Raw genomic sequence first — 10,516 nt, 5'->3', positions numbered from 1 at the left:
CCCTTTGTTGGATAGAGCATGCGCAGTGTGTCCTACTTTTGCTGATGTGTTGGGTAAAGTGATGGGCGAGTTTACTGAGGGGAAGGATCCCTTTGTGTGAGCTCTGCAGTAGATTTCCTTTATTCATGGAGGGAATTGCCTTCCTACGCATGACTGTATAGCTGTGATTGATGAGTCAATGCCATCTGAATCAGTACATAAACACCCCATTTTCACAACATCTGAGATGTTCAGCACATTGTATCGCACTCTCCTGTGGAGACAAGAAAAACATGAAACGGAGCCTCAAGGAATCGGAGCAGGAGTAGGCAATTTATCTCTTTCAGCTTGTTGCCCCATTCTATCAGATCATGGCTTGGCCAACCCAGACCTCAACACCTCTTTTATGCTTGATCCGCATAGCCCTCAACTGCTCAATATTTCAAAAATCTATCTGCCCCTTTTAAAATAATTTGAGATAGAATCATAGATTCCCTACTGTGTGGAAACATGCCCTTCTGCCCAACAAGCCAGAACAACCCTCCGAAGAGTAACCCAACCATTCCCCTCCCACATTTAACTTGCACAAAAGTTCGGGCGAGAAAATTCTAGCCATTCAGTGAGAGAAAAAAACACTTACTTTTTCTGAAATCAATGATCCCTTCTGTAAAGTCCCCTGGTTTGAGACTTTACTGGTGCTAGAAGATCTTGTCAACATCCACCCTGTCAAACTCTTCAGAATCTTGCTTCCATAAGATCACACCTGCTTATCTATTCTTGGTAGGTCAACCCTTTCGTCGTCGAAGTAGCTAAGTGAATCTTTTTTGAATAGTCTCCGATGTTGGTTTATCCTTTATTAAATATGGGAGCTAACATTGTATACAGCACTGCAAGTAAGGACTCAGCAACAGCCAGTGTGGTTAACCAATCCTCAATCCATTCTAATATATTACCCCGATACCATGAGCTCCAGAATTTTGCAATTAACTTTTATGTAACACCTTACATTTGCATTTTAAAAATCCAAATACAGAACATCATTGGATTGCCCTTTATCAGCCCTGCTTGTTATCTCCTCAATGAACTGTCATAAGTTTGTCAAATATAGTTTCTCTTTCACAAAACTCAGTCTACCATGTTTATTGATAAGCTTTTCTAATTGTCCTGCAATTTCTTAATTTAATATTCGACTCTGTAGATTCTTTCAGTAGATTTGCTAAGCATGATTCCCCTCTCTTAAATCCATGTGGACTCTGTCCAAACCTGTCACTGTTCAGTAAGAAACTTGACTGTACTCCAATATAGTTAGTAAATGTATCTGTATTTATTTTAAAAAATTGATTACTTATAAATGCTGGACCCATGCAATATCAATGAATTAGTGACTCTGAATTTGTGTTATAATGTTTTTTTTTGTTAATTCCTTTTCGTACTGTGTTATGCAGACAGCACCAAATGATCACTCTTAATTGAGTAACTTTGAAAATAATATACTTTTAAAATGACATCCCAAAATGCTGCCTCATTATTGTGCAAGGAGGATTTTGCATTCAATAGTTTGCAGATAAAATTGAACACATTTTTGCTGCAATTTGACCAGACTGCAGGTTACACTAAAGTGGCAACTCTGTTGTCAAATTCTTACTTGATGCTGCCCAAGGCGATACTGATGGAACTTCACTTTGCTATTCTTATTCACCAGCTTTATTTCCAAGTTTAATCGTAAAATCATTCTAGAGCTTGTAATTTTAGACAACTTCTCTTTTAGGTACATATGTAAATATCATATTGAAATGTTGCACTGAATGGTACCAAATCTGAAATTAGTCTCTAATCTGATAGTAACATGGTCTGACCCTTCTACATATGTATTGGCATAAGTCTATGCCAGTTATTTTTCTGAAGCCTGTGATGCGTGATGAAGGGCTTATGCCCGAAACATCAACTGTCCTGCTTCTCGGATGCTGCTTGACTTGCTGTGCTTTTCCAGCATGAAACTTTTCAACTCTGATGTCCAGCTTCTTCGGTCAACAAAAATTATTCTTGGTTTAATCTACTCAAAGGAGAAAGTGACGACCAAAGTGCGATAGGAACCAATTCATGAAATTCAGATATCTCACATTTACCTTAACTATGTGAAGGCTAAGACATTACTAAATTATTGACAGTAATTGAAACTGTACTGACAAACTTGTGCAGTATCAGTGCCTCACCTTTAGAGTGGTCCCAGATATCACGCAGCTGCAGTATTTTGTTTTGCACTCAGCTACATGTTGTCCTCACTTTTTTCTTTGTGAAAGATTACAAAATTAACTTGGATGAATGAACTTATGATTTCTTTAACCAATGTTGGGAGAAAAGAAAATGTCAGTATTTCAAGTGCTGATAAAGTAAAACAAACTGATAATCAGTAGAAAGGGTTTAAGATGGATATGGAACAAATGCTGGCAAATGGGACCAGATTAATTTTGGATATCTGGTCAGCATGGGTAAGTTGGACTGAAGGGTCTGATTGAGTGTTGTACAACTGTGACTTCATTCTCTCAATTATTCAAGAAGTTGAATACTTCGAGGAGGAAAAGGAGAATTTATTCAGAGAATGCACCTTAAATGATGATTGAGGTATATCAAACTCACATTATTTCATGACCTTTTCCTCTAGGTTCTTCAATGAACAAACTTGTTTTGTTATCTGAATAACTATGTATCATGTGATTTGTTTCGCACCAAATATTTCATTAGGATCTAGTGAACTATTAAGAAGTGTTCATGTTTAAAATTTAGGCAGCATGATTGTTAAGCAAGAACAGGTTTTACTCCCACTGAATCATTCCTCTATAAAAGGTAACAAGCTTTTTATCTGTTCTGAGCACTGAATATATGGAAGTCAATTCTGAAGGAAAAAATCCTCGTCGGTAATGTTCCCACATATGTGGAGTAATTGCTTCTGGTCACTCTTCAGGCTTGGAAAGAAATGAGTTGGCCAAAGTTAGCAACATCATTTGGATGGACTATGCTCATTGGGAAAACTTGCAGGATCTGTAGAAGAAACACCTGTTTCAGAGTGTATGCAATAAACCTGAACATTGTTATTTTTTCCAGAGAGCTTGGGACCAAACTGGAGCAGCAATGAAACTCGTATAGTTTTTTTTTTAAATTTCCGAGCTTGCCAAATTATTGTTGGTAAATGCAGGTGACTTTATCAAAGCACATTTCACACGCCCCAGCTAGGAATTTGGTCCCAATTCTGTCAGTCCATCCAATCCTATGGTTAACAGGTATTTTAAAAGTGAGAACTCCATTTAACTATTTGAATTGAATACTTCAGTGGTTACATCCTCTTAGATTCTTAATTTCAAATTACTCAAATGTTATTTTTTGTCCCTCCTGAATTTGCCAAGCACTGGGCAGTTCTGGAATATTCCAAATATTTACAATAGATGCATTCACACTATTGAAGGCAACCTGGCAGATTTGAATACCATTCCGGTAGTCAACAACAATACATAAGTAACTTTATGAATTGCTGACTGTACACCAACAACGCAAGCCAAGTATTAGTGAAACCACAGATTGTCTCCCATGGATTCCCAAATCGAAAAACAGTGCATTCCAGATATGATCACTATCACCATCTGGGAGCAGTCTCCCAAAGTGCTCCCAGAATTTAGAAAGCGCATACACTGCCCTCCAAAGATAAATCTGCTGTCACAGGCTTCACTCTTATTGTATACAATGACATTTATTGTCCAGTTCTTTAACGTGACAATTGATTTTACAAACAATTTATAAAATACTTTAAATCCTGAAGAAATGTGATGTCAGCCCTTTGTAGAAGTGAATGGAAAGTGTGATGTTTGCTTGACCTTTGGCTCTATGTATCAGACTGAACTGAACCTTTAACAAGATGTGGGATGTTTCCCACACACTTTGTTTAAAAAAACAAAGATTATGCTCTGAGATTTAAATGTTCAGTTTTAATAAAAGTTCTTCCAAAAATTGAGAGTTTGATTTCAGCTCCTTTAAAGAGACATGCACTCGGCGTTCAATTTTGTGCCATGTGATCATTCTTTGGTAAAGGTGGCTGTGTGTAACACTGCAGGATGTTGTACTGAAGTGCCTCATTGGGTGGAGGAGCTTTATTACTGGTGGAACTTGGCTAATTTTGAGATGGAATGTCACAGAGTTACATCTTGTTTTTTAAACTGAGGCGTGCTTCTGTAACGCAAGTGTGGACACTACGCTCATGTTTACAATGAACCTTTCACTTTTGCAGATTAGTATTTTCCGATCTGTTTTGTAAATAAAGTTCACTATAGAAAGCACAATGTTGGAGAACCGCAGGTCCAGCAGCATCTCTGAGGGGGAAAAAAAAACATTGTAAGTTCAAAGTCTCATGACCTTTTGTCCGTTCAGACAAAGAGTCAGTGAACTTGAAATGTAACATGTTTTTCTCTTCACCGATGCCCTCAGAACTGCTGCGTTTCTCCAGCACTTGGTTTCTGGGGTTCAGATCTCCAGCATCTGCAGTGTATTGTTTTGTTATAGATCCCATGATTTGACTTGGGGAGTGAGAGGCAGCAATTGTGATCAATGAGGATAAACTCCCCAACTATGGAAAAAAACAGTTCTTTATACTTTGCAAAACACGACTGTAAATAAGAAATGCAGTTAAGCTAAATGCAAGAAGTCATACCACCTGCCTTGTCTCAAAATTGCTACTCATCTCTGAGAACTAATCTGTCAGAATTGTGTTTGTTCACTTCCTTTGAGATCACAGTTTTGAGTCACAGTTCCAGTTTCTGGGCCGGGCTTAGTTACCACATTGCAGTGGGGTGTGGAGCTTTGTGTCAGCCTGAAGTTTTTATTAAGAGCATCATTGCAGGTTGAAGTTGACGGTTTTGACTAATATTGCGTCATCAAACTTGGAGGAAATCCTTCCGAATTTATTGATTAACTGGACTGAGCCTGTTTACATGCAGTCCTGTTAGTAGTGCTGTCATATTCTAAGTTAAGAATCACACAACACCAGGTTATAGTCCAACAGATTTAATTGGAAGCACACTAGCGTTCGGAGCACCGCTCCTTCATCAGGTGATTGTGGAGAGCACAATTCTAAGGCAGAATTTATAGCAAAAATTTATAGTGTGATGTAACTGAAATTATCCATTGAAAAATACCTTGATTGTCTGTTGAGTCTTTCATCTGTTCGAATACCATGATCGTTTCACTTCTTTCATGTGTAAATCACAAAACCGTTTTTTAAAAGTTGCATTCCTGACAGTGGCCCACCAAACCACTCATTGTATTAATCACTGCACAGTCTAACAAAGGAATGAAACTTAATGGACCACATTACATCTACCAATGCACTGGAAAATACAACAACACAATCAGCCTCTTAACCCTGCAACTTCGGCCTCACTGTGGGCAAACAACAGCAACAGAACTGTACTCCAGCCCAATCTGAAATCTCATGGCCTAGTATATCCCCATTCAACCATTAACATGAAGTCAGGGGATCAACCCTAGTTCAATGGAGAGTTCCACAGGGCATGCCAGGAGTAATACCAGGCATACCTAAAAATGTGCCAACCTGGTGAAGCTACCCAACCTGCATGCCAAACAGTGCAAGCAATACCAAATAGAACTATGTGATCCAACAACCAATTGTTCAGATCTGAGCTCTGCAGTTCTGCCACACCTAGTCAGGAATGGTGATGGACAATTAAAAAACTCACTGCAGGAAGCATCACAGATATCCCCACCCTTACTGATGGAGGGGTCTCACACATCCATGCAACAGACAAGACAACAGCATTTGCAACAATCTTCAGCCAGCAATGCCAAGTGGATGAGCCTTCATTGGTCCCTGACATCACAGACATGAATCAACTTGGTTGAAAACTTATTTCAAATCAGATCAAGAAATGGAGAAGCAGTATAAAGGCTGTCGGCCCTGCCAGCATTGTGGCAATAATACTGATGGCTGTGCTCCAGAAATTGCTGCCCACCAAGATAAGTCCAGCACTGGCACCTACTGACATTGTGGAACATTTCCCAGGGATGTTCAACACAAAAACGCAGGACAGAGCCAGCCCAGCCAATTTCCCTCCATCAGTCGACACTCGCTTAGCAGTGAAGTGATGGAAGGTGTCATCAACAGTGCTGTTACACAGCTGCTCAGCAATAACCTTCTGTGACACCCAGTTTGGGTTCTGCCAGGGCCACTCAGATCCTGGTCTTGTTACAGACTTGATTCACAAACTGACAAACAGCTGAATTCCAGAGGTGAGGTGAGGGTGGTAGCCCAGTCCCACTCCAAGACCACTGTTTCGACTTCAGTGATATCACCTGACCTCACCACAGTCTCAGCTCATTTACTGAAACACTGATTCATTTATTTTGTTAACTCTAGATTTCATTATCTAAACCCACTCCTGGCCAGCATCCCACAATCACCCTCCCTATAATCTCCAGAATATTGAAAACTCTACCGCCCAAGTGCTCACTTGTACCAGAACTTGCTGATCCATCAAAAGGCTCCCATTTATAAGCAACAGCAATTTCCTTTCACACCCTTGACTTAATTCCTGGCTGTAATCATTCCTATCTTCCTGCACCACACACCCTTTCACATCTCAACAACTCATTTTAGTTCAGACTCCCAATGATGTGTTTATTTTTGAGTTCAGCTGTGTGACTGTTTCTATAGATTCCAAGGCAACATGGTCTGGAATTCCCACCCTAACCCTCTAAGATCTGCTTTCTTTCTTTAAGTTGTTCCTGAAAAAATGTGTATTTCGCAAAAGTTTTGGTCACCGGACTTAATATTCTCCATCTGTGGCCTTATGTCAAAAATTCAATATTTTTGTGAAATTAAAAACGTGTTGATTTGTACAGATATCTTTAACTCTGCACTATCTCTGAGTGAATAATCTGTAATGTCTCCTACCCAACCACGTTGTGGGAGCACCTTCACCATACCAACTGCAGCAGTACAAGGAAGTCAAACATCACCCTCTCCACAGGTAACAGAGCTTTGGCCTTGATCACTGGTATCTGTGGAAGGAGAAATACACATCATGTTTCAGGGAGGGCAGTATGATTTACAGGGAATGAAAATGGTGCAGAATTTGACTGTCAGAAATGGAAGGAAAATCCACTCATTTATTGGAAAAAAGAACTCTTGACTGTCAAAGATATTGTGGAAAAAAATAACCTGATAATGGGGCATATGGTCAGGAGCCAGGCAGCAGTGGACAATTCATTTACAAAGAGGTCTGTGAACGTAATAGTAAAATATTACACCGAGCAAAAATACACACGAGAGACTGAGGAAGCTCGATAACAAACAAATGGACATCAAGGAGCCCAGAGATGAATCAGAGCAATGTTCACTTTTATGATCCCACAGTCAGAGATGTCTAGCACAGAAACAGACTCTTCGGTCCAACCTATCCATGCCAACCAGATATTCTAACCTAATCTATTCTCACTCTCTCACCCGCCCTCTCTGACTCACCCCCTCTCTCTCTCTCGCCATCTCTCTCTCTCTCTCTCGCCCCCCTCTCTCTCTCTCGCCCCCCTCTCTCTCTCGCCCCCCCCTCTCTCTCGCCCCCCCTCTCTCTCTCAGCCCCCCTCTCTCTCGCCCCCCCTCTGTCTATCTCTCTCTCGCCCCACCCCCTCGCCCCCCCTCTCTCTCTCTCACCCTCTCTCTCTCTCTCTCGCCTCCCCTCTCTCTCTCTCTCGCACTCACTCTCTCTCTCGCCCCCTCTCTCTCTCTCTCGCCCCCACTCCCTCTCTCTCTCTTGCTCGCTCTCGCTCTCTCTCGCTCTCTTTCTCGTTCTCTCTCGCTCTCTCTTGCACCCTCTCTCTCGCCATCGCTCTCTCTCTCTCTCGCCCCCTCTCAGTCTCTCTCGCTCTCTCTCGCACCGTCTCACTCTCTCCCTCGCCCCTCTCTCTCTCTCTCTCGCAACCTCTCACACTCTCACTCTCTCTCGCCCCCCTCTCCCTCTCTCTCTTTCGCCCCCTCTCTCTCTCTCGCTCTCTCTCTCTCTCGCCCCCTCTCTCTCTCTCTCGCCCTCTCTCTCTCTCTCTCTCTCGCCACCTCTCTCTCTCGCCCCCTCTCTCTGTCGCTCGCTCTCTCTCGCACCCTCTCACTCTCCCTCTCTCTCGCCCCCTCTCTCTCTCTCTTCCTCGCGAACCCTCTCTCTCTCTCTCTCTCCCCTCTCTCTCTCTCTCTCTCGCACCATCTCTCGCTCTCTCTCTCACTCTCTCTCTCGCCCCTCTCTTTCTCTCGCCCCCCTCTCTCGCTTTCTCTCGCCCGCTCTCTCTCGCCCTCTCTCTCTCTTTCTCACGACCCGTCTCTCTCTATCTCTCTCACCCTCTTTCTCTCTCTCTCACACCGTCACACGCTCTCTCTCTCGCTCTCTCTCTCTCGCTCTCTCTCTCACCTCTCTCTCTCGCCCCCTCTCTCTCGCTCTCTCTCTTGCCCCCTCTCTCTCTCACCCCTTCTCTCTCGCCCCCACTCTTTCGTTCTCTCTCGCCCACTCTCTCTCTCTCGCCCCCTCTCTCTCGCTCTCTCTCTCGCCGTCTCTTTCTCGCTCTCTCTCTCTCGCCCCCTCTTCTCTCTCTCTCGCCCTCTCTCTCTCTCGCCCTCTCTCTCTCTCTCGCCCTCTCACTCTCTCTCTCGCCCTCTCTCTCTCTCCTCTCGCCCTCTCTCTCTCTCTCTCGCCCTCTCTCTCTCACTCTCTTGCCCTCCCTCTCTCTCTCACCCCCTCTCTCTCGCCCCTTCTCTCTCTCCCCCCTCTCTCTCTCTCTCTTCGCACTATCTCTCTTTCTCTCGCCCTCTCTCTCTCTCTCTCTCTCGCCCTCTCTCTCTCACTCTCTTGCCCTCCATCTCTCTCTCTCGCCCCCTCTCTCTCTCTCTCTCTCGCCCCCTCTCTCTCTCTCTCTCGCCACCTATCTCTCTCTCTCTCTCTCGCTCTCTCTCGCTCTCTCTCTCTCGCCCTCTCTCTCGCTCTCTATCGCTCTCTCTCTCTCTCTCTCACCCTCTCTCTCTCTCTCTCTCTCGCCCTCTCTCTCTCTCTCGCCCTCTCTCTCTCTCTCCTCTCGCCCTCTCTCTCTCTCTCTCTCTCTCGCCCTCTCTCTCTCGCTCTCTTGCCCTCCCTCTCTCTCTCGCCCACTCTCTCTCTCTCTTTCGCCCTATCTCTCTCTCTTTCTCTAGCCCTCTCTCTCTCTCTCTCGCCCACTCTCTCTCGCTCTTTTGCCCTCCATCTCTCTTTCGCCCCCCTCTCTCTCTCTCTCTCTCGCCCCTCTCTCTCTCTCTCTCTCTCGCCACCTATCTCTCTCTCTCTCTCTCTCTCTCGCCCTCTTCTCTCTCTCTCTTCTCTCTCGCTCTCTCTCTCTCGCCCTCTCTCTCTCTCTCTCTTTCTCTCTCGCTCTCTCTCTCTCTCGCCCTGTCTCTCTCTCTCTCTGTCTCTCGCCCTCCCTCTCTCTCTCTCGCCCCCTCTCTCTCTCTCGCCCCCTCTCTCTCTCTCACACACCCTCCCTCTCTTACGCATGTGTCCTCTCTATCTCTTGCCCTCCCTCTCTCTCTTGCCCCATTCCCCTCTTTCTCACCCCCTCCCTCTCTCTCACACCGCTCTCTCTCGCTTTCTCTCTTTCACCCTCACCTTCTCTCTCTGAATCCCTCCCCGTCTCGCCTTCTCCTTCTCTCTCTCTTGCCCCTCCCTCTCGCTCCCTTGCCCCTCCCTCTCTCGCTCTTGCCCCTCCCTCGCTCTCTCTCGCCCTCTTTCTCGGCCTCTCTCTCGCCCTCTCGCTCTCTCTCTCTCTCGCCCCCTCTCTCTCTCGCTCTCTCTCTCTTGCAACCTCTCTCTCTCTCTCGCCCCCTCTCTCTATCTCTCTCTATCTCCCTCCCTCTCTCTCTCTCTCGCTCCCTCTCTCTCTCCCTCTCTCGCGCTCTCTCTCTCGCTCTCTTGCCCTCCGTCTCTCTCTCGCCCTCCCTCTCTCTCTCTCGCCCCCTCTCTCTCTCTCTTTCGTCCTATCTCTCTCTCTTTCTCTTGCCCCTATCTCTCTCGCTCTCTTGCCCTCCATCTCTCTCTCGCCCCCCCCACTCTCTCTCTCTCTCGCCCCCTCTCTCTCTCTCGCCCCCTCTCTCTCTCTCTCTCGCCACCTATGTCTCTCTCTCTCTCTCTCTCGCTCTCTCTCGCACATCTCTCTCTCGCCCTCTCTCTCGCTCTCTATCGCTCTCCCTCTCTCTCTCTGTCTCTCGCCCCCTCTCTCTCTCGCTCTCTCTCTCTCGCAACCTCTCTCTCTCTCTCTCTCGCCCCCTCTCACTCGCTCTCTCTCTCGCCGTCTCTTTCTCGCGCTCTCTCTCGCCACCTCTCTCTCACTCTTGCCTCCTCTCACTATCTCGCCCGCTCTCTCTCTCTACCCCCTCCCTCTTTCACTCTCACCCTCTCCTTCTCTCTCTCGCCCTCTCTCTCTCTCCGCCCCCTCCCACTCTCTTGCTCTCGCTCTCTCTCGCTCTCTC

The sequence above is a fragment of the Chiloscyllium punctatum genome, unplaced genomic scaffold (genome assembly GCF_047496795.1).
Source record: "Chiloscyllium punctatum isolate Juve2018m unplaced genomic scaffold, sChiPun1.3 scaffold_324, whole genome shotgun sequence".
Lineage (NCBI taxonomy): Eukaryota > Metazoa > Chordata > Chondrichthyes > Orectolobiformes > Hemiscylliidae > Chiloscyllium > Chiloscyllium punctatum.
The sequence above is the reverse complement of the archived record's forward strand: the minus strand, read 5'-3'. Positions refer to the sequence as shown.